At 39.6% G+C, this 21,490-nt stretch overlaps 1 pseudogene; it reads left to right on the top strand.

The window, feature by feature from the left end:
- The first annotated feature begins 20,693 nt into the window (after positions 1 to 20,693).
- Positions 20,694 to 21,183, top strand: LOC132224326 (small ribosomal subunit protein uS12-like; annotated as a pseudogene).
- The last annotated feature ends 307 nt before the right edge of the window (positions 21,184 to 21,490 follow it).

Raw genomic sequence — 21,490 nt, 5'->3', positions numbered from 1 at the left:
GTTGAAAGCGGGCATCCTTGTCATGTTCATGTTCTTAGAGGAAATTACTTTAATTTTGCACAATGAGTATGATGTTGGCTGTAGGGTTGTCATATATGGCCTTTATTATGTTGAGGCATGATCCCTCTATTCCCACTTTGTTGAGAGCTTTTATAAAAAATGGGTGTTAGATTTTGTCAAATGCTTTTTCTGCATCTATTGATATGATCATGTAATTTTTTTATTTCAACTTGTTTATGTGATGTATCACATTTATTGATCCAGGCTGGAATGATGCACCAGCCTTGCATCCCTGGAATAAATCCCACCTGGTCATGGTGTATGATTTTTTTAATATATTGCTGTGTCTGATTTGCTAAAATTATGTTGAGGATTTTAACATCTATGCTCATCAGGGATATTGGCCTGTAATTCTCTTTCTTTGTAGTTTCCTTATCTAGTTTCAGTGCAAGCCAATGTGAATAGCTGTCTCTGTGCAACTAGTCTGAAGCCCTGCATGATGGGTTCCCAAGTATTCCAGTGGGAGGATCCTCCTTAGTCCAGAAGCTGGGTCTGCTTCAGGCTTGCCCCTTGAATGTACTTGTTCTGGGCTTCTTTCCTTTCCCTCATGGGACTGGGCTCTTTGGGGAATTTCATCAGAATCAGGATTATTACAGCAGATTTGTGTTTGGGGTGGTGCCAGTAGCTTGTAGGAGGGGCAGCTGAAGCTTCTTCTCCTTCCAATACCTTTGTACTGCCTGGGTCACTAGCTTCCCCTCATAGCTACCTCTAGCAGTTGGGGATTTAAACAAAAACACACACAAAAAAACCCCCAGAAACAACAGCTGCCAAAAAAAAAAAAAAACCACACAAAAATGCCCCCTTGACTCTCTAATCTTTCAGCATGGCCTCCTCTCACAGGGTGGGGCTTCTGCTCAGGATCCCACCCATCCAGATGTCCCAGTCCTTGAGCTGCCAGGCTCAGCTGCTAGGGTGCAGATTTCCAGAGCAGATCCTTTCCACAGGTGGGGGAAGGGGCAATTCCTCTTCACTTCAGGTTCAGATGACTGAGCCTCTTTCCCAATACACTCAGATTGGCCCCCATCCTGCTCTCTGCCCAAAGTTCTTTCAGAGAATAATCGACCCCTCATATTTTGTGCTGGGTCATCTGCTCAGACTTCTGTCCTGGTCCAGAGTTCTTCTGAGTGCCTCCTCCCACAGATATTGGTTCAGGGAAGTTTCCCAGCTGGTATTGTAACACAGCACTCGCTTTTTGCCTGGAATAAGACGGTCTGAGTTCCTCCGGTGGACCAAATTCCCACTTATTCCCATTGCCCGATGTTACATGGGCTCCCCTTCCCTTCTCTATTGATTTGTTTTAGGAATCCTGTGTGTGGCTGAGACCCTACGCTCCCAGGGGGCAGGAGCTACACTGCTGCACCTTCCCCTCAGGCTTCCCAGCTGAATTTTTGGCTGTGCTGGTGTTGGCTCACCCTCTCCGTGTCTTTTCCTGACCTCTCTCCAGGCTCCACACTTACAGTATTTCCTATCAGCTTCCTTTTTTTTCAGGTGGCTTTTCAAGTCTAGTGTTCTGCAAATTAATCACAAGTACGGTCCAGTGTTAGGAGCAAGCAGTGGGAACTTCCTTAGACTGAAGCCATTCTTTCTCCTCCCTGCAAAGTATTTTCTTTTTAATCTGCTGCTCTGTATTTCTTTCATTTATCTGGAGAACATTGAGATACAATATTTGATAAATCACAGAAAGTCCCAGGAAGAAAATCTTCTGATTCATCATTTTAACTTTGCATACAAATTGCCTCTTGAGTAATTTAACATAAATCAAAATTATAATTTGCAACCCTGAATGAAAAGTATTACATATATTTTCTTACTCATTTTTGCCTGAAAGAAAAATCTGCCTAAATAGAAACATTATTGAAAAAAAAGTAAACTTTCTGGTTTTGTCATGTTTAAACTCAGATACAGAGTTTTTATGTATTTGTAGAAGAAAAACATTTGATTTGTTTATATATTTGCAGTATTTGAAAAGAAAATTTTAGAGGTACCAAATATATTAAAAATACAGCATTACTCAATGCAGTTGGAAATGCTAAGATTTAAAAAACACTGAAAACAATAAATGTCTAAGGCACAGTTCCTGTTTTGTCTCTAGATTAATAAGTTCTACTGATTTTGTGGGGCAGAAAATATCCCTCCATTTTTAAAAATAAACATTTTTAATAAAAGTTTTAACTTTACAACAAAATTGAGAGGAATGTACTGAAATCCCCACTATACACCCTGCATGCACACAAATCTACCCTTTCCCACTATCAACACCCCCTTTGAAGTGGTACATTTATTACAATTGATAAACTTACATTGACACATCATTACCAAAAAAGTCCATGGTTTACATCAGGGTTCACACTTGGTGTACTTTTCATATGTTTGGATGAATGTATAATGCCATGTGCCCATCATTATAGGATCATACACAATAGCTTCATTGCTCAAAAAATACTCCTTGCTCTGCCTCTTTATCCCTCCTTCTCTCTTAACTCCTGGCAACTACTGATCTTTGAACTGTCTCCATGGTTTTGTTATTGCCAGAATGTCATATAATTGGAATCATACAATATGTAGCTTTTTAGGACTGGCTTGTTTCACTTGGCAGTATTCTTTTAGGTTTCCTCCTTGGCTTTTTGAGCAGATAATTCATTTGTTTTTAGAACTGAATAATATTTAATAGTCTAGATATTTATTTTAAAAAAAACTGTTTTATTTATCCATTCACCTACTAAAGGATATCTTGGTTGCTTTTAAATTTTGGCAGTCATGAATACAGCTTCTATAAACATCTGTGTGCAAGTTTTTCTGTAGACATACATTTCAAATAATTTGGTAAAATATCAAGGTGCATGATCACTGAATCATATGGTAAGAGTACATTTAGTTTTGTAAGAAACAGCCGAACTGTTTTCCAAAGGGGCTACACTATTTTCATTTCCAGCAGCAATGAACAAGACTATGTGTTACTCCCCAACTTCTACATCATTTGGATTTGTCAGTGTTACAGATTTTGTTTTTATTAATAGGTGTGTAGTAGTATCTTAATATTGTTTTAATATTTTTTTCTCGGACAACATATGATATGGAATACCTTTTCATATGTTTACTTGGAATCTGTATACCTTCTTTGGTGAGGTGTCTGTTAAGGTTCTTAGTCATTTGATAATCAAGTTGTTCATATTATTATTATTTTAACAGTTATTTTAATACTTTATATAACAATATTTTATTTTATATATCTTTAGGAAATCTTTTCTCCTCTTATGTGGCTTGTATTTTCATTTTCTTGACAGTTCTTACAGAAATAAACTTTAAAAAAATAAAGTTTAGCTTATCATTGCTTTTTTTCACAGCTAGTGCTTTTGATGTTGCATCTAAGAAGTCATCAATAGGAGTGATGACATAAGAATGGCAGCATGAGAGATCCCCTTGGTATCTCTTCTTGATGTCTCAACAATTTGAACAGCTATAATTCAACAGGATTCCCTGCTTAATGCACAGACACACTTGAGAGGTCCACACATTGAAACATCTAAAGGTGGGCAAGTTGAAATGAACTTGGCAGGCAAGAAGGGAGAAAAGCTGAGAAGTGAGAGATGCAGCCATACAGTTGGGAGCTCAAGGCAGACTCAGCCCAGAGACTGGAGGAAGTCAGCTAATGGCTGGCACTCTCTTCAGCTGGGAGGATCAAAGAAATTTAGTGGGGATTCCTGCACGAGTGGGCAGTATGAGCATTGGCTGAGCCCAGAAACCTGGTCAAGGACACAACAGTTGTGACTGCAGTTGTCAAGTGGTCTGCATTCCAGACAGAGGAACAAAGCTACAGAGTCTGACCAAATCCGAACTTCCCAGAGGTCACCTTCCTTCACCCTCGGTACCAGGTTATGGAGCATGTTATGTGCAAACCTGAGAACTTATACTACAGAATCACTTTTTTTTTCTGAGCAAAGGGTGTGCTCTGTGACTGGTCCTGGGGTCAGGGCATAGGGGGGACCTTGCAAAGATCTGACTGATGTCACAATTACCAAGAGAGGAAAAACAAATAAACAAACAAAAACAAGGAAGCTGACCAGCCCACTCCACTCTCATGCATTATCGCTACACTGACAGCAGCATCTGGCTGCAGAAAACAGCACTAGGATTTCACAGATTTGAAGCCCCATTGCCCAACACGTTACACTGGAGGGTTAGTCCCCTGGGATCATGGTGAGCAGAGCACAACCCAGGGAACATCATCCCTTGGATATCTGAAAAGCCAGATAAGTGCAAGAGAGCTAAAAACTTGTGATTAAGCACCAACTACTGGAAAAGAATAGAAAGACCTCTTTATACTATGAACCAAGATGTCATGGTTTGATTCTCAGTCAGGCACATGCCGGGCTGTGGACTCAATCCCCAGTGGTGGCATGCAGGAGACAGTTGATCAATGCTTTTCTCTCATCATTGATGTTTTTATCTATCTCTCTATTTCCTTTATTCTCTGAAATCAATAAAAAATATACCTTAAAAATAATAAACTAGTGAGCATAGATAATTAAGCCAGCCAGATGGATGAAAGAATTTGTGATATTAAAGATAGAAATCTAAGAATGATGCAGAGGGAAGACATGGTACACTTGAGCATAAAAAAAATAAACAAATAAAATAACTCTACAGAGTATCTAGCTTCATCACAAAGAGAAATATAAGAATAATAGGTATACCAGAAGAAGAAGAGAGGGCAAAAGTAACAGAAAGCCTATTCAATCAAATGGTTGATGGGAACTTCTCAAACCTATGGAAAGGACTACATCCTCAATTCCAAGAAGCAAACAGAACACCTAATTACCTCAATAAAAAAAGGCCTTCTCCAAAGCACATTGTATTAAAACTGTCAAAAATTAATGACAAAGAAAGAATTTTCAAGGAAATCTGGAAAAAGAAGAAAGTAACCTGTAAAGAAGAGTCCATTGGGTTATCATGACACTTCTCAGCAGAAGCTCTACAAGCTAGAAGAGAATGGAACCAAATATTCAAACTACTTAAAGAGATAAATTACCAGCCAATAATAATATACCCAACAAAGTTATCTTTCAGATGTGAAGATTAAATAAAAATTGTCCATACATACAGAAGCTGAAGGAATTTATCACCAGAAGACCTCTATTGCAGGAAATACTCAAGGGGATTATGCTACTAGAAACAAAGAACAAAAGGTCACAAAACTACAAGCAAGATCAGCAACACACTTACAGCATAAGTAAGGATAACTTGTGACAACAAAATTGAGAAGGTGAAGGTATAAATTTGCAGAGGAATATGGTGATCAAAGGCATGCAAAAGAAAAAAAAGCTACTGAATATATAAAACTTTATTTTTCATAAATCTAATGGTAACCGCACACAAAACCCCAAAACTGAGATACATACCTTTAAAAAAGGGGAAACAGGGGAAAGAAGTATGGAATATCACTAAACAAAAGCAAAAGACAGAAACACAAAGAAAAGAACCAATGAAGCACAGAGCTACCCCGCCCTCCAAAAATGGATAAAATGGCCATATGAAATTCTCATACATAAATAATTAACGTAAATATAAATGGACAAAATTCATCAATAAAGAGGCATGGGGTAGCAGATTGTGTGTGTGTGTGTGTGTGTGTGTGTGTGTGTGTGTGTGTGTGTAATATATATATATATATATATATATATATATTTATTTATATAAAAACCCTGGGTAAAACATCACGGCCAGAACTGCAACCAACTGGAAGGAAGTCAGTCCTGCAGGGGTCGTCTTGGAAACGGCTGTGCCCTCCCCAAACTGTTTCTTGAAGGGTGAGGTTTTAGGCAGTAACCCGCCCTCAGGGTGAGGTCTCAGGCAGGAACTGGCCCTCAGGGTGAGTTTTCAGGCAGGAACCCACCCTCGGAGTGGAGTATGGAAGTGAAATGATTTGTAATGGATCTATTATTGAAGCTACCTTTGGAAATACTATATATATAGATTAGTGGTTCTCAACCTTGGCTGCACATTAGAGTCACTTGAGAATCTTTTTAAATCTTAATTTCTGGGCCTTATCCTCTGGAAATTCTGTTTCTTTGTTACTAATGTTGTAGCCCCACCCCAAAACAAACAATTTCTGGAGGATGAGGCCCAGGAATCAGGATTTTTTAAAAAATTCCCAAATGATTCTAATGTGCAGCCAAGGTTGAGAACCACGGCTATAGATAATATTAAAAATATATCTAAACGTGCAATTCTTTGTCCAAAAAATGAGCATGTTAAAAAATTAAATGAAGAAAATTTGGATATATTCCATGGAGATTTTCACACATATTTGAGTGATGATTCCATTGACTCCACAGATGATGCTGAAAAGGAAAATTTTCCCATCGAATTTCTTAATAGTATTACTCCTTCGGGAATGTTGTGTCATAAATTAAAATTGAAAGCGGGTGCAATCATCATGCTATTGAGAAATCTCAATGGTAAGTGGGGTCTTTGTAATGGTACCAGATTTATTATCAAAAGATTATGACCTAACATTATCAAAGCTGAAGTATTAACAGGATCTGCAGAGGGAGAGGTTGTTCTGATTCCAAGAATTAATTTGTCCCCATCTGACACTGGCCTCCCATTTAAATTGATTTGATTATGGTTTCCCGTGATGCTAGCATTTATGATGACTATTAATAAATCACAAGGACAAACTCTAGACAAAGTAGGCATATTTCTACCTAAACCCGTTTTTTGCACATCGTCATATATATGTTGCTTTCTCTAGAGTTTGAAGAGCATGTGATGTTACAGTTAAAGTTCTAAGTACTTCATCACAAGGGAAATTAGTTAAGCACTCTGAAAGTGTTTTCACTCTTAATGTGGTGTACAGGGAGATATTAGAATAAGTTTAATCACTTTATCAGTCCTTGTTTGCATCACTGTTGTTTTTATATCATGTTTCTGTTGTTTTCATATCATGTTATTATTGTTTTCATATCATGTTTTTGTCATTTTTATATCATGCCTCCGTTGTTGTTATATCCTTTTGTTACTGTTTATTTATTAATAACTTTATATATTATTTTCATATATATTTTACTAATTTCCTTTCATCTCTCATACTTCTATTATAGAGGAAGGGCAAATAGCAATATTAAAATATCTCCACTAATTAATTCCCTTTTTTAAAAAAAATATATATATATTATTGATTTTTTACAGAGAGAAAGAGAGAGAGATAGTGTTAGAAACATTGATGAGAAAGAAACATTGATCAGCTGTCTCCTGCACACTCCCCACTGGGGATGTGCCCACAACCAAGGTACATGTCTTTGACCAGAATCGAACTTGGGACCCTTGAGTTCGCAGGCCAATGCTCTATCCACTGAGCCAAACCGGTTAGGGCAATTAATTCCCTTTTAATTTGCACAAATTTCGTGCACCAGGCTACTAGTATATACATAAAAGCAATCTTATGATGCCATCAAAAGACACATCTAAGCTGCAAAGACAAAGTTACACTCAAAGTGAAAGAGTGGAAAATGATTCTCCAAGCAAATAACATCCACAGAAATGTAGGTGTAGCCATACTTATAAAACTTACAATATAGATCTCAGATAAAGAAATGTAACAAAAGACAAAGATGGACATTTTATAATGATAAAGGGGACACTACATTAAGAAGATATAATATGTCTTAATATATATGCGCCCTATCAGGGTGCACCAAAATATATAAAGCATCTACTAAAAGTACCAAAAGTAGCAACAGACAAAAAAAAAATCATTTTTTGGGAATGTAATGCTCCACTGACAGTCTAGATAGATCATTCAAACAGAAAACAAATAAATAAGTATTGGCCCTAAATGACACATTAGACCAAATTGACATTTACAGTACTTTACACCCTAGAACATTAGGTTGTACCTTCTTCTCCAGTGCACAAGGAACATTCTCAAGGATAGACTGTATGTTATGTTACAAAACTAGCCTCAACTAATTCAAAAAGATTTAAATCATGCTAAGCATATTCTCTCTTAACAATGCTCTGAAATTAAAAATCAACTGCAAAAAGAATGTAAAGAAACCCACAATCATGTGGAGATTAAACAACATACTACTAAAATTATGACTTGGTCAAAGAAGATTAAAAGGTGAGATAAAAAGATATATAAAGACAAATGACAATGACAATAAGACATATCAAAACTTTTGGAATGAGAAACTAAGATGGCCGCATAGATAAACACCGGGAAATTGCTGCTTCCCACAACAATTGATAAATGCATCAAAAACACAAGCTGGACTCATCCAGAACTACAGGAGAGCTGGCTGAGTGTAAATTCTACAACTAGAAGGAAAGAAAAGCACACTGAGAGCCAGAGGAGCTGCGGAGGTGGAGTGCAGAGGTATGGGGGCTCGCGCGCACGGAAAGGGTCTGGCACCTGAGGATGCGGCTGTCTTTTGGAATCCGGAGGGAGACACAAGCTCCCGACGGCTCTGAAATCCGGCTCCGGGAAGTCTCTGGGGACCCAGGACTCATACGGGGAGAAACTGGTCTCTCTGGCAGCAGGCTAGCTTGAGGGCAACTTTCCCTCAGAGGTGCTTGCAGCCATTGCCGGGACACTGGGACTCCTGACTCCTTAGGGCGGGGCTGAGGCTCCGCCATAGCTGCTTCCTCCGCCCTTTGATTCCTTGAGACCCCGCCCTGCCCAGGCTGCTGCAGAGGCTTTTGCATATGAATGCCCCGGCCATTTGCAACCTGTAATTACCTAACCGCAGCCTGGCCAGATAGACCCAGAGCTTCCAAGAGAAGGCCCAAGGCCCCACAGCAGCTTGCATTGCTACACAGCTGAGCAGCATCAGGGCACTTCCAAACTCCAAAAAACGGAAGGGGAATCTGCAGTTCTCTTCGTAGTTCCTGCTGTGTAACCTCGGGCACAGGCTAAATTAACACCTCCTTAGATCCAAGAGCCAATGTACCCAGTGGTCAGAGGGGGACCATCCAGATCACAACTCCTCAGATCCATAAGGGACACACTCAGGGTGCAGTCTCAGTGAGCACCAAAGCCCCACTGAAGCAAGTCTTGCCCCAGAAGGGTGTCTCCAGGACAGAAGTTCTCCCACTGCAGACACAGTTGATTCTCACTGCCAATTGGCCTGGAGGTCAATTCCTCCCAGTGAGCCTACAACAACCAAGGCATAGCTACAACAAGACTGTGCGCAAAGCCCATAAGGGGGTGCACCAAGAGTGTCCACCTCAGGTAACTGGGGAGGCTGAGCCACTGGGCCCTACAGGACACCTAGCACACAAAGCCACTCTATCAACACAGGGAAGCAGCCAAAATGAGGAGACAAAGAAACAGGTCACAAATGGCAGAAACGGAGGAAAGCAAATGACTGGATATAGAGTTCAAGGCCACGTTTATAAGGTTTTTCAAGAATTTTATGGAAACCGCCGATAAATTTAATGAGTCCCTCAATAAGTATAGTGAGACCATGGAGGACATGAAAAAGGACCAACTAGAAATTAAGCATACACTGAATGAAATAAAGAATAATTTACAGAGATCCAACAGCAGACAAGAGGATCCCAAGAATCAAGTCAAAGATTTGAAATACAAAGAAACAAAAAATACCCAACTGAAAAAGAAAAAAGAAAAGAGATTCCAAAAATATGAAGATAGTGTAAGGAGCCTCTGGGACAGCTTCAAGCGTACCAACATCAGAATTATAGGGGTACCAGAAGAAGAGAGAGGGCAAGATATTGAAAACCTATTTGAAGAAATAATGACAGAAAAATTCCCCCACCTGGTGAAAGAAATAGACTTACAAGTCCAGGAAGTGCAGAGAACCCCAAACAAAAGGAATCCAAAGAGGACCACACCAAGACACATCATAATTAAAATGCCAAGAGCAAAAGACAAAGAGAGAATCTTAAAAGCAGCAAGAGAAAGACAGCCAGTTACCTACAAGGGAGTACCCATACGACTGTCAGCTGATTTCTCAACAGAAACCATGCAGGCCAGAAGAGAGTGGCAAGAAATATTCAAAGTGATGAATAGCAAGAATCTGCAACCAAGATTACTTTATCCAGCAAAGCTATCATTCAGAATAGAAGGTCAGATAAAGAGCTTCACGGATAAGAAAAAGCTAAAGGAGTTCATTACCACCAAACCAGCATTATATGAAATGCTGAAAGGTATTCTTTAAGAAGAGGAAGAAGAAAAAGGAACTCTTACCATTTGCCACAGCATGGATGGAACTGGAGAGCGGATAAATACCACATGATCTCACTCATTTGTGGAATATAATGAACAACATAAACTGATGAACAAAGACTGATCCAGAGATGGAGAGGCATTGATTGGACTGTCGGGCTTTGGAGGGAGGGTAGGGGAGGGTGGGGGAAAGGGGGAAAGATCAACCAAAGGACTTACATGCAGGCATATAGGCCTAACCAATGGACATGGACAACGGGGGGGGGGGTGAGGGCATGAGCGGGGGGGAGTAGAGGGTAACGTGGGGACAAGGACACATATGTAATACCTTAATCAATAAAAATATATTAAAAAAAACTTTTGGGATGAGATGCAGCAAAAGCAGTAATAAAGAAAGTCTGTATTCTAACAGGCCTATATCCAAAAACAAAAGCAATTCCAAGTAAACATCTTAATATTACACCTTAAAGAACTAGAAAAAGAAGACCAAAAGCAACCCAAAGTCACCAGAAGAAAGGAAATAATAAAAATTAGAGCGAAGTTAAATGAAATAGAGAACAAAAAAAGACTATACAACATATTAATACAGCAAAATTAATCTTTGAAAAGATTAATAAAATTGGCAAAAATTTTATTAATTAACCCTTGGCTAGACTCACGAAGGAAAAAAATAGAAAATACTCATATAAACAAAATCAGAAGTAAAAAAGGTGCTACCACAGACATCATGGATATACAAAGGATAATACTAGAATACTATGAAAAACTATATGCCATCAAATTCTATAACCTAGAAGGAATGGATAAGTTCGTAGAGATATACAACCTTTCTAGATTGAATCATGAAGAACTGTAAAATCTAAATAGACAGATCAACAGTGAGGAAATTGAAACAACCATACAAAAAAATAAAAGTCGAGGACCAAATGGCTTCACTAGTGAATTCTACCAAACTTCAAAGAAATTTTGATACCTATCTTTTTCAAACTCTTCCAAAAAATTGAAGAGGCAATCTTCCTAATACATTATATGAGTCTAACATAACTCTGCTACCAAAACCTGACCAGGATCACACACACACACACACACACACACACACACACACACACACAAATAAAACTACAGACCAATATCTCTAATGAATACAGATGCAAAAATCCCAAAGAAAATGCTAGCATATTGAATACAACAATACATTAAAAAAATAATGCATAATGATAAAGTGAAGCTAATTGCATCGGAAAGGATATTGCCAACATAGCGTAAAGGCAACCAACTGAATCAGAGGCAATATTTGCAAACAACAGTTCCAACAAAGGGTTAATATCCAAAATATATAAAGAACTCATACAACTCAACACCAAATAAACAAACAATCCATTAAAAATGGGCAGAGCACCTGAACGGACACCTCTCCCAAGAAAACATATAAATGACCAACAGATATATGAAAACATGTTTAACTTTATTAGAAGACTGCAAATAAAAATGAGATATCACTTCACAGTTGATAGCATGGTTGTTATCCACAAGGCATGCACAAAAAGTGTTGGAAAGGTTGTGGAGAGAAAGGAATCCTCATTCATTGCTGGTGGGAATGTAAACTGATAGAGCCACTATGAAAAATAGTAAGGTGGTTCCTCAAAAAATTAAGAATAGAGTTACCATATGACCTAGCAATCCCTCTTCTGGGTGTCTACCTAAAAACTTCAAAAACAATCTTTACTAAGATATATGTATCCCTATGCTCATTGCAGCATTATTCATGATGGCCAAGAGATAGAGACAACCAGTGTCCTTGGAGGATTTGATAAAGAAGATGTGGTACTTACATACAATGAATACTACCACTTACAAAAACATGAATGGACCTTGAGAATATTATGCTAAGTGAAATAGGTTAATCAGAAAAAGCTAAGAACCATTTGACTTCACTCATATGTGGTACATAAAATTGAAATTCATAGACAGACAACAGCATGGTGGTTAACAGAGGGAAGGGTGTTGGGTGGCAGTAAAGGGGGTCAAATATATGGTGACAGAAGATGGTTTGACTCTGGGTGGTGGGTACACAATGCAATATAAAGAATATATGCCATAGAAATGTACACTTAAAACCTAGATGATCTTATTAACAATATCACCCCAATAAATTTAATTAAAAATAGATAAATAAATAAATAGTCATCAATAAATATCACTAAAGGTCATCTAATTTAGTGATCTCTTATGCTATTTCCTAGCAATTTTGTAGTTTTGCATTTTAACTCTAGGTCTGTGAACCATCTTTAGTTAATTAAAAAAATTATAAAATCCATCTCTAGATAATTTTTTCATGTGAATGTCCAATCATTCCAGCACCATTTGTTGAAAACACTAACTTTTATACATTGTATTACTTTTGTACCTTTGTCAAAGATCAATTGACTATATTTACTCGTATGTGGGTGCATTTTTGGGCTCTCCATTCTATTCCATGGATATATTTTTGTATTCCTGAGCCAATATCACCCTGTAGCTTTATAATAAGTCACAGAGTTGAGTAGTGCAAGTACAACTTAACTCTTCTTCAATATTGTGTTGGATAGTTTGGGTCTTTGACTCATTTTTGTAATATGGACAGGCTGAGGATTTTCTAGATCTTTAATTCAGTTTATTTTTGCTAGACCAGTGGTTCTCAACCTTCTTGCCCTTTAAATACAGTTCCTCATGTTGTGACCCAACCATAAAATTATTTTTTTGCTACTTTATAACTGTAATGTTGCTACTGTTATGAATCATAATGTAAACATCTGATATGCAGGATGGTCTTAGGCGACCCCTGTGAAAGGGTCGTTCAACCGCCAAAGGGGTTGCAACCCACAGGTTGAGAACTGCTGTGCTAGACGATTATTTTCTCTCACAGTTTACTATTAGCAATTAGGAGGAAACAAGCTACTTTTTCAACATACTGCTTAAAAATATCATCGGCTTTGCACTGGCCAATGTTTCTCAGAGGTTAACGCGGTCTCAGATTTGATTCCCAGTCAAGGGCACTTGCCTGGGTTGCAGGTCCAATGCCTGATCTGGATGCATGCTGGTGATGTGTCTCCCTCACATCAATGTTTCTCTCTCTCTCCCTTCCTCTCTCTCTCCCTCTCTCCACTCTATCAAAATCAATAGGGGGGGGAAAAAAACACAAAAACCATCCTCCAGTGAGGATTAACCCATCCAACATATATCATCAGCTAAATATGCAATTTTGGTCATTCACAATTTATACATTCAATAAAACATAAGAACATAAACACAGTTATATCACTCCTGACAGGTTTCATACCTGGTCAGGATCTTCTTCCTGTCTTGCAGATCGCCATTTTCTTTCTGTGTTCTCACATGGCAGAGAGAGAAAAGAAGGAGGAGGAGGAGGAGGGGGAGGAGGAGAAGGAGAAGGAGAAGGAGGAGGAGAGGGAGAGGGAGAAGGAGAAGGAGAAGGAGAAGGAGAAGGAGAAGGAGAAGGTGAAGGAGAAGGAGAAAGAAGGAGAAGGAGAAGGAGAAAGGCTCTCTGGTCTGTTATTAAGAGGAGTAATCCTATCATGAGGACCCTAATCTTTTACTTAATCTAATTCTAACCGGCTCCTGATACAATCATTGAGGGTGAGGACTTCAAGAAATAAATTTTGGGGAAATATAAATTTAGTTCTTAACACTAAATATTTCTCTTTTTGGATGCTAATGTAAATTATAATGTGTTTTTAATTTTAAATTCCACTTATTCATTGCTGATATATAAGAAAGCAATAATCTATTGCATATTAACACTCTATATTGAAACTTGGCTATAATTACTCATTAGTTCTAGAAGTTTTGTGTATTCTTTCGGATTTTCTACATAGACAATTGTGTCATCTGTGAATAAATACAATTTTATTTTTTAGTTTCTTGTCAGTATGTCTTTTATTTCCTTTCATTTTTGTGATTTTTAAAAGAACTTTAAATTCAGTTATAGATAATGTTCAATATTATTTTGTATTAATTTCAGGTATACTGCATAGTGGTTAGACAATCATATACTTTACAAAGTGTTATCCCTGATATTTTAGTTCCCAGCTGGTACCATACATAATTATTGCAATATTATTGACTATATTCCCTATGTTGTACTTTGCATACCCATAACTATTTTATAACTACCAATTTGTACATCCTGGTCCCTTCATCTCTTTCACCCAGTCCTCCAATGCCCTTGTCTTAGATTATTACATTAGCTGGGAATTCCAGTATAATATTGAAAAGCAGTGGTGAAAGGGGACATCCTTAATTTGTTTCTATTCTTAGCATGTAGATACCCAGTTTCTTACCATTAAATATGATGTTAGCTGTGCGTTTTTGTAGAAGTCCCATATCAAGTTGAAGAAACATAGTGAGTTGAGTTTTTATCATGAAAAGGTGTTGGATTGAGCCAAATCTATTTTCTACATATATTGATATAATCATTTGATTTTTTTTCTTTAGCCTATAATATAATGAATTACATTAATTTATTTTCAAATGTTAAAATAATATAGCTATTTCTGCTTCATTTTGATTTCTTTTAGCATGGCTTACTTTTCTAAATTAATTTACTTTAAATTATATGTCTTTACAGTGAGGCCTTGACTTACGAGTTTAATTCATTCCATGACGGAGCTCGTAACTCAAATTACTCGTATATCAAATCAACAGTGAACGAGTGAGGCACGTGGTGCTGGGCTGAGGTTGTGGCATTCACTATGACGTTCGCTGCGCTAACTAGCGGTGGGGTATCTGAAGCTGGCTTGTAACCCGAATTTTAGCTCGCAACTCAAAGCAAAAAATCAGCCGAGAGACAGCTCATATCTCGAAAAACTCATTAGTTGGGACACTCATAAGTCAAGGCGCCACTGTATATTTAAAGTGGGTTTCTTATAGAAAATATGTAGTTGGTGTTATAGCCTGAATGGTTATGTCTCACCCAAATTCATATTGTGAAACCTTAAACCCAATGTAACAGTGTGAGGAAATGAACCCTTTGTGAGGTAATTAGAATTAGATGAGGTCATATGGGTGGAGTCCTCATTAATCTACCCTATCTAATAAAAGAGAAACATGCAAATTGACCATAACCACGACACCCTTCTCATTGGCTAATAAGCAGGATATGCAAATTAACTGCCAACCAAGATGGCGGCCGGCAGCCAGGCAGCTGAAGCGAACAGGAGGCTTGCTTGCTCCAGTGATGGAGGAAGCCAAGGTTCCCTGCCTGCCACTGCCGGCCTCTGAGCTGCAACTCTAAGCAACTATGTTGCAATTATAGAAGCCAAACAAGCTCCAGAGACCTGCTTTCAGCCAGCTTCGGCCTCGGAGCTGGATCTGAAACAGTGTTTCAATTATAGAATCCAAACAAACCCAGATCAGCAGCCAAGGTCTCAGAGCTGGAGCCGAGCCTCAGAACTAAAGCCGGCACTCAGCTCCAGTGACAGCCATAGAAGGTAAATAAATCCCAGAATTAAAAAGAAAAAGAAAAAAAGGAGAGGTTGGGAGCTTCAGTTACCCGCCAGTCTGAAAACGGCCCTCAGCCCCTCCTCCAGACTGGCCAGGCACCCCAGTGGGGACCCCCACCCTGAAGGGGGTGTGACCAGCTGCAAACAGCCATCATTCCCTCATCCAGGCTGGCCAGGCACTCCAGTGGGGACCCCCACCCTGATCTAGGACACCCTTCAGGGCAAACCAGCCGGCCCCCACCTGTGCACCAGGCCTCTATCCTATATAGTAAAAGGGTAATATGCCTCCCAGCACTAGGATCAGTGGAGCCGTGAGGCCTCCTGAACCCGGGATCAGCGGAGCCGCGAGGCCTCACTGCCCCGGTGTCAAGCAGAGCCATGAGGCCTCCCAGCACTGGGATCAGTGGAGCCACAAAGCCTCCTGGCCCCTGGAGCAGAATGACAGGGGGCAGCGCCCAAACCCCCTGATCGCCCTGCGGCTCTGTGTGTGACAGGGGGTGGGGCCACAACCTCCCTATCTGTCCTGCTCTGTTCGTGACAGGGAAGGCACCCCAACCCCCTGATCAGCCCTGCTCTGTGCCTGATAGGGGGGAGTACCCCAACCCCCTGATCATCGCCCTGCTGCTCTGTGTGTGACAGGGTGTGGTGCCCCAACCCCCCATGGGCCCTGCTCTGTGTGTGAGGGGGTGGAGCCACAACCTCCCCATCGGCCCTGCCCTGAGTGTGACAGGGGGGAGTGCCCCAACCCCCTGATCGGCCCTACTCTGTGTGTGACAGGGGGTGGTGCCCCAACTCCCCTATCAACCCTATTCTGTGTATGACAGTGGGGAGCTCCCCAACCCCCTGATGGGCCCTGCTCTGTGCATGACAGGGGGTGGTGCCACAGCTGCCCCATTGACCCTGCCTTGAGTGTGACAGGGGGCAGTGCCCCAACTCCCCAATTGGCCCTACCCTGAGCGTGACTGGGGGTGGCATCACAACCTCCCAATCCGTCCTGCTCTGTGCATGACAGGGGGTGGCACCCCAACTCCCCAATTGGCCCTGCTCTGAGCCTGACCAGGGGCTGCACCTAGGGATTGGGCCTGCTCTCTGCCCCCCGGGAGGGGGCCTAAGCCAGCAGGTCCTTATCTCCCAAGGGGTCCCAGACTATGAGAGGGCACAAGTGGGGCTGGGGGACAACCCCCTCCCCGCCAGTGCACAAATTTTTGTGCACCGGTCCTCTATTATATATATAAAAGGCTAAGCAACTGGCTGACCATACGGGAGGCATTATGTGCACTGAGCACCAGGGGGCAGACACTCAACACAGGAGCTGCCAAGCTTCAGTGACTTGGCAGCTGCTTTTCTTGGGTGACGCACCCTGGAACTATAGAGGAGGGAGCCCGATTCCTCGCAGGGCCTCACAATGCCAACTTTGGCTGTGGGGTATGTTGTTGCTGGGGCACTGTTGGCATCAAATCTGGTTTATTGCTGAGCTGTAGTGACCACAGACACAATTTGAGCTGTGTCACCACCCCAGGTGCAGCCAGCTGGGGAGGGACTGTGGGAGGTTGGCTCCAGGGCGTGTCCTGCCATCTTGCCCAGTCCTGCCCCACCAGCCACCTCCTAATTAATTTCCTTTCATTGTGCATGAATTCATGAACCAGACCACTAGTCCTATATAATAAAGAGGTAATATGCAAATTGACTATCACACTCTCACACAAGATGGCCCCCCTCATGTGGTCAAAGATTGCCACCATAAGATGGCCGGCAGGGGTGGGCAGTTGTGGGCGATCAGGCCAGCAGGGGAGGGAGGGCAGTTGAGGGGGACCAGGTCAACAGGGGATCAGTTAGGCATTGATCAGGTAGGCAGGGGAGTGGTTAGGGGATGATCAGGCTGGCAGGCAAAAGCAGTTAGGGGCAATCAGGCAGGCAGGCAGGCGAGAAGTTGGGAGCCAGCAGTCCTGATTGTGAGAGGGATGTCCGACTGTTGGTTTAGGCCCAATCCTGCAGTCAGACATCCCCCCTAAGGGTCACAGATTGAAGAGGGTGCAGGCTGGGCTGAGCCCCCCCCCCCCCAGTGCATGAATTTCATGCACCGGGCCTCTAGTATTTATATGTTTTATCAATTAAAAAAAAGAAAACCATTTTTATTTCACTTTTAATTATCCCTTCTCCAATGTTTTCTTTCTTTTCTTTTTTCTTTTTTATATCTATCTAAGTTTCTAACCGGTATCATTTTCCTTCTCTGTAAAGAACTTTAAACATTTCTTGCAAGTCAAGTCTACTGGCAACAAATTTTCTCAATGTTACTTTGTCTGAGAAAATATTCTTCTTAACATTTTAAGAGTAATTTTTGCAGAGCACAGAATTTTAGGTTGTTGCATGCTGTTGCTTTTTCTCTCAATATTGTAAATATTTCATTCTATGAAATATTTTGGCTTGTATAGTTTCTGACATAATCCTTATCTTTGAATCTCTATAGAGACTGTATTTTTTCTGAAATTGGTCTTTATTTTTTATTTTCTGTAATTTAAATATGATATGCCTCTGTGCAGATTCTTTTCTTTAACATTTATTCTTTTTGCTGTTCCATGGTATTTCTGAATCTGTGATTAGGTGAATGACATTAATTTGGATAAATTTTCAGTAATTATTGCATCAGATATTTTTTCCATTCCTCTATTTCCTTTGGTATTATCATAACATGTTCGTTACACCTTTTGTAGTTGTTTCACATTGCTTGACTATCCTGTTCTGTTTTTTTTTGTTTGTTTGTTTAGTCTTCTTCTTCTTCTTCTACTCCCTCTTCTTCTTTGCTTTTCAGTTTTAGAAGATTCTATTGAGAGACATTCTCAGATTGAAATACTTTCCTCAGCTATGTTCATTCTACTAATAAACCACTCAGAGGCATTTTTAATGTCTGTTATGGTGTTTTTAACATTAGCATTTATTTTTTTATTTTTTCTTCGAATTTCTGTATCTCAGCTTATATTGATCATCATTTCTTGCATACTATTGTGGATAAAAATGGAGCTGTAGTAAATCTAACCAAAAGTAACTTCACAGGGTGATCTGATCATAAATTTGTAACTAATCATAGTGAGTAGTCATACCTTAGACCTGTTACTTTACTAGTAAAAGTTTATCTTTTCCCTAAGCAAGCCCTGTTCATTGTTTCTGTGTATCCAGATTAATACACCTTTGAAATGACTATTTTTCAGACCCCTCAAAAGCAGCAACCATTCACAAGAAGGCACATAATTTTGCTAACTATTCTGTAATCTGATCCCTGCTTGCTTCCTCCCACATTTATGTAATCTTTCTTACCTTGTAACCATAATTTCAAATGCATAAAGCAAACTGCAAACTGTCATTCTGGAAAGCATTTTTCTCAGTTTGTTGAGATTTTGCTTCTAGGCATATCTTCTGTTTGGATCAAATAAACTGTTGTAAGAATTCTCTACAGGTTTGGATGTTCTCACATGAACACTGTCTACTCTATCCATTAAAACCTTTAGCATATTAATCATAGTTGTTTTAAATTGCTAATTTGACAATTCCAACATCCCTATTATAACCGAGTCTGTATCTGAAGCTTTCTCTGCTTCCTTAAACAGTTTTTTTTTTTAAATATGCTTTGTAACTTTTTGTTGATAGCCAGACATGATGTACTTGGTAAAAAGAACTGTTGTAAATAAGTATTTAATAATGTAGTAGTAAGGTGTCTGAGGAAAGTAAGCAGTTTATAGTCCTATGATTAGGTCTCAGTATCTTACTGAGCATCTGTCTCTGGACTATAAACTTCACAAGTACATCACATCAGTAGCCCATCCTGTAGGAGGAACAAGATAACTACAGTGTACTGTGGGCTGAAATTGGATAAATTCCTTCACCTATATTGAAAATAGAGGAGGTTTTTGTTCAGTATTTTCCTACCCCCAAGTTAGTTATACTTTGATAAAACTCCAGTAAGTTTGGCCCTTATTAAATGATATTTTTCGGAATAGACCTTTTTAAGAAGAACACATTATTCTAGGACATTTCAAAATAACTGCCGTTACCCTTGTTCTGACAGAAGAAGGAGGAGTTTTTTCTCAAACATTCACTGTCAGGGCCTGTTCAAGATCTAAGTGGTAAATATCACAAAATTGTAGATACGTACCCCTGTGACTGGGTTCCCCTGGAGATAGTAACTCTCGTATAGTCAAGGCCAGGCCTCCAGCAATTAATTAAATACAGGTTTTCTTTACCCAGCATAGTTTTCCAAGGAGTTTTTGCTCATGTGTTTCTCCTCTGTTAAGTTATAATTCTTAGTATTTACCTTTGCTTCTGTTCAATTTTGGAGACAGTGGTTTGCCTTGTGACCTCCTTTCTCTTCTAAATCTAAACAGAGTTGTTGATTTTTCAGTTTGTTCTGTTCTCTGCTTAATATTAGTACAGACTGGTGATTTCTAATCTCCTTATACCACCAGTTCTGTTCTCTATTTCCATTTTATTACATTTGGTAGAATAAAAAATTGATACACATTTAATGCAATCATAAAAAAATTAAATACAATTTTATATTTAGGTATAGAGTTTATTTGAATACAGATTACCAACTATATCAGTAAATTTAAAGTTCTAATAATTACTGTGTTTTAAATTTCCTTATGGTGTCTTTCCTTACCCTCACTTTACTCAGAGTTTCCTACTAGAGTCTAACCTCCCACTAAGCTAGGAAAAAACATATAATTGGTATGACAGAGGAAGCCACTTCCCTCATGGTATTCTCTCACTTTATTCATTCGATTTTTATTATTTTCTTGGTCATTCTTTCTATAAATATCTGAGGTGTTATATACAACAAGTAGTCCACTAGTGTTAGTTGATACTATGGTGAAGGCAAGAAAGACATTTGCTGGCTCCTTCCTGTACAGCCTCTCTCTTTCGTTCAGGCCAGTGGTGCCAGCAGGATGGGCAAGTATCATGGTCTTTGTACTGCCTGGAAGTTCCGAAGCCACCAGCTATATCAGAAGCGGCATGATAAACATTACCAGAAGGCCCATTTGGGCAGGGCCCTGAGGCCAAACCTTTTGGAGGTGCTTCCCATTCAAAGGGAATTGTGCTGGGAAAAGTAGGGGTTAAAGCCTAACAGTCAAATTCTGCTATCAGGAAGTATGTCAGCGTCCAGCTGATCAAGAATGGCCAAAAAAATAAAAATAAAAAAAAATTACAGCCTTTGTACCCAATGATGGTTATTTGAATTTTACTGAGGAAAATGACGAAGTTCTAGTTGCTGGATTTGGTTGCAAAGGTCATGCTGTTGGTGACATTCCTGGAGTTAGCTGTAAGGTTGTCAAAGTAGCCAATGTGTCTCTTTTGGGCCCTATACCTTTGTCTTTCCTATACACAGGCAAGAAGGAAAGACAAAGGTCATAAGTTTTGATGGTGAAATCACAGTAGTAATACATTTTCATATGCCTAAAAAAAAAGATATTTGCTGTCCTTGGGGGCTTCACAGGCTGTTCTATAACTACAGGGAACACAAACATAAGAAAGACTATCTATGCTCTTAAATTGCTACACATTAGTTGGGATGAAGTTGGGAGTAGAGCTATAAGGGGGGGATGGAAGGGAGATAAGTGAAAAATATCTAAAATAAAAATCAGGATTTGACAATTACATTAAAATAGGTACAGGGGTGTGGGAACAATTGAATAAAGAATCACATCTAATTAGAAAGATCAGAAGAGGTTTCTTTAAACAGGTG

The sequence above is a fragment of the Myotis daubentonii genome, chromosome X (genome assembly GCF_963259705.1).
Source record: "Myotis daubentonii chromosome X, mMyoDau2.1, whole genome shotgun sequence".
In the NCBI taxonomy this organism is placed as follows: domain Eukaryota; kingdom Metazoa; phylum Chordata; class Mammalia; order Chiroptera; family Vespertilionidae; genus Myotis; species Myotis daubentonii.
The sequence above is the reverse complement of the archived record's forward strand: the minus strand, read 5'-3'. Positions and strand labels throughout refer to the sequence as shown.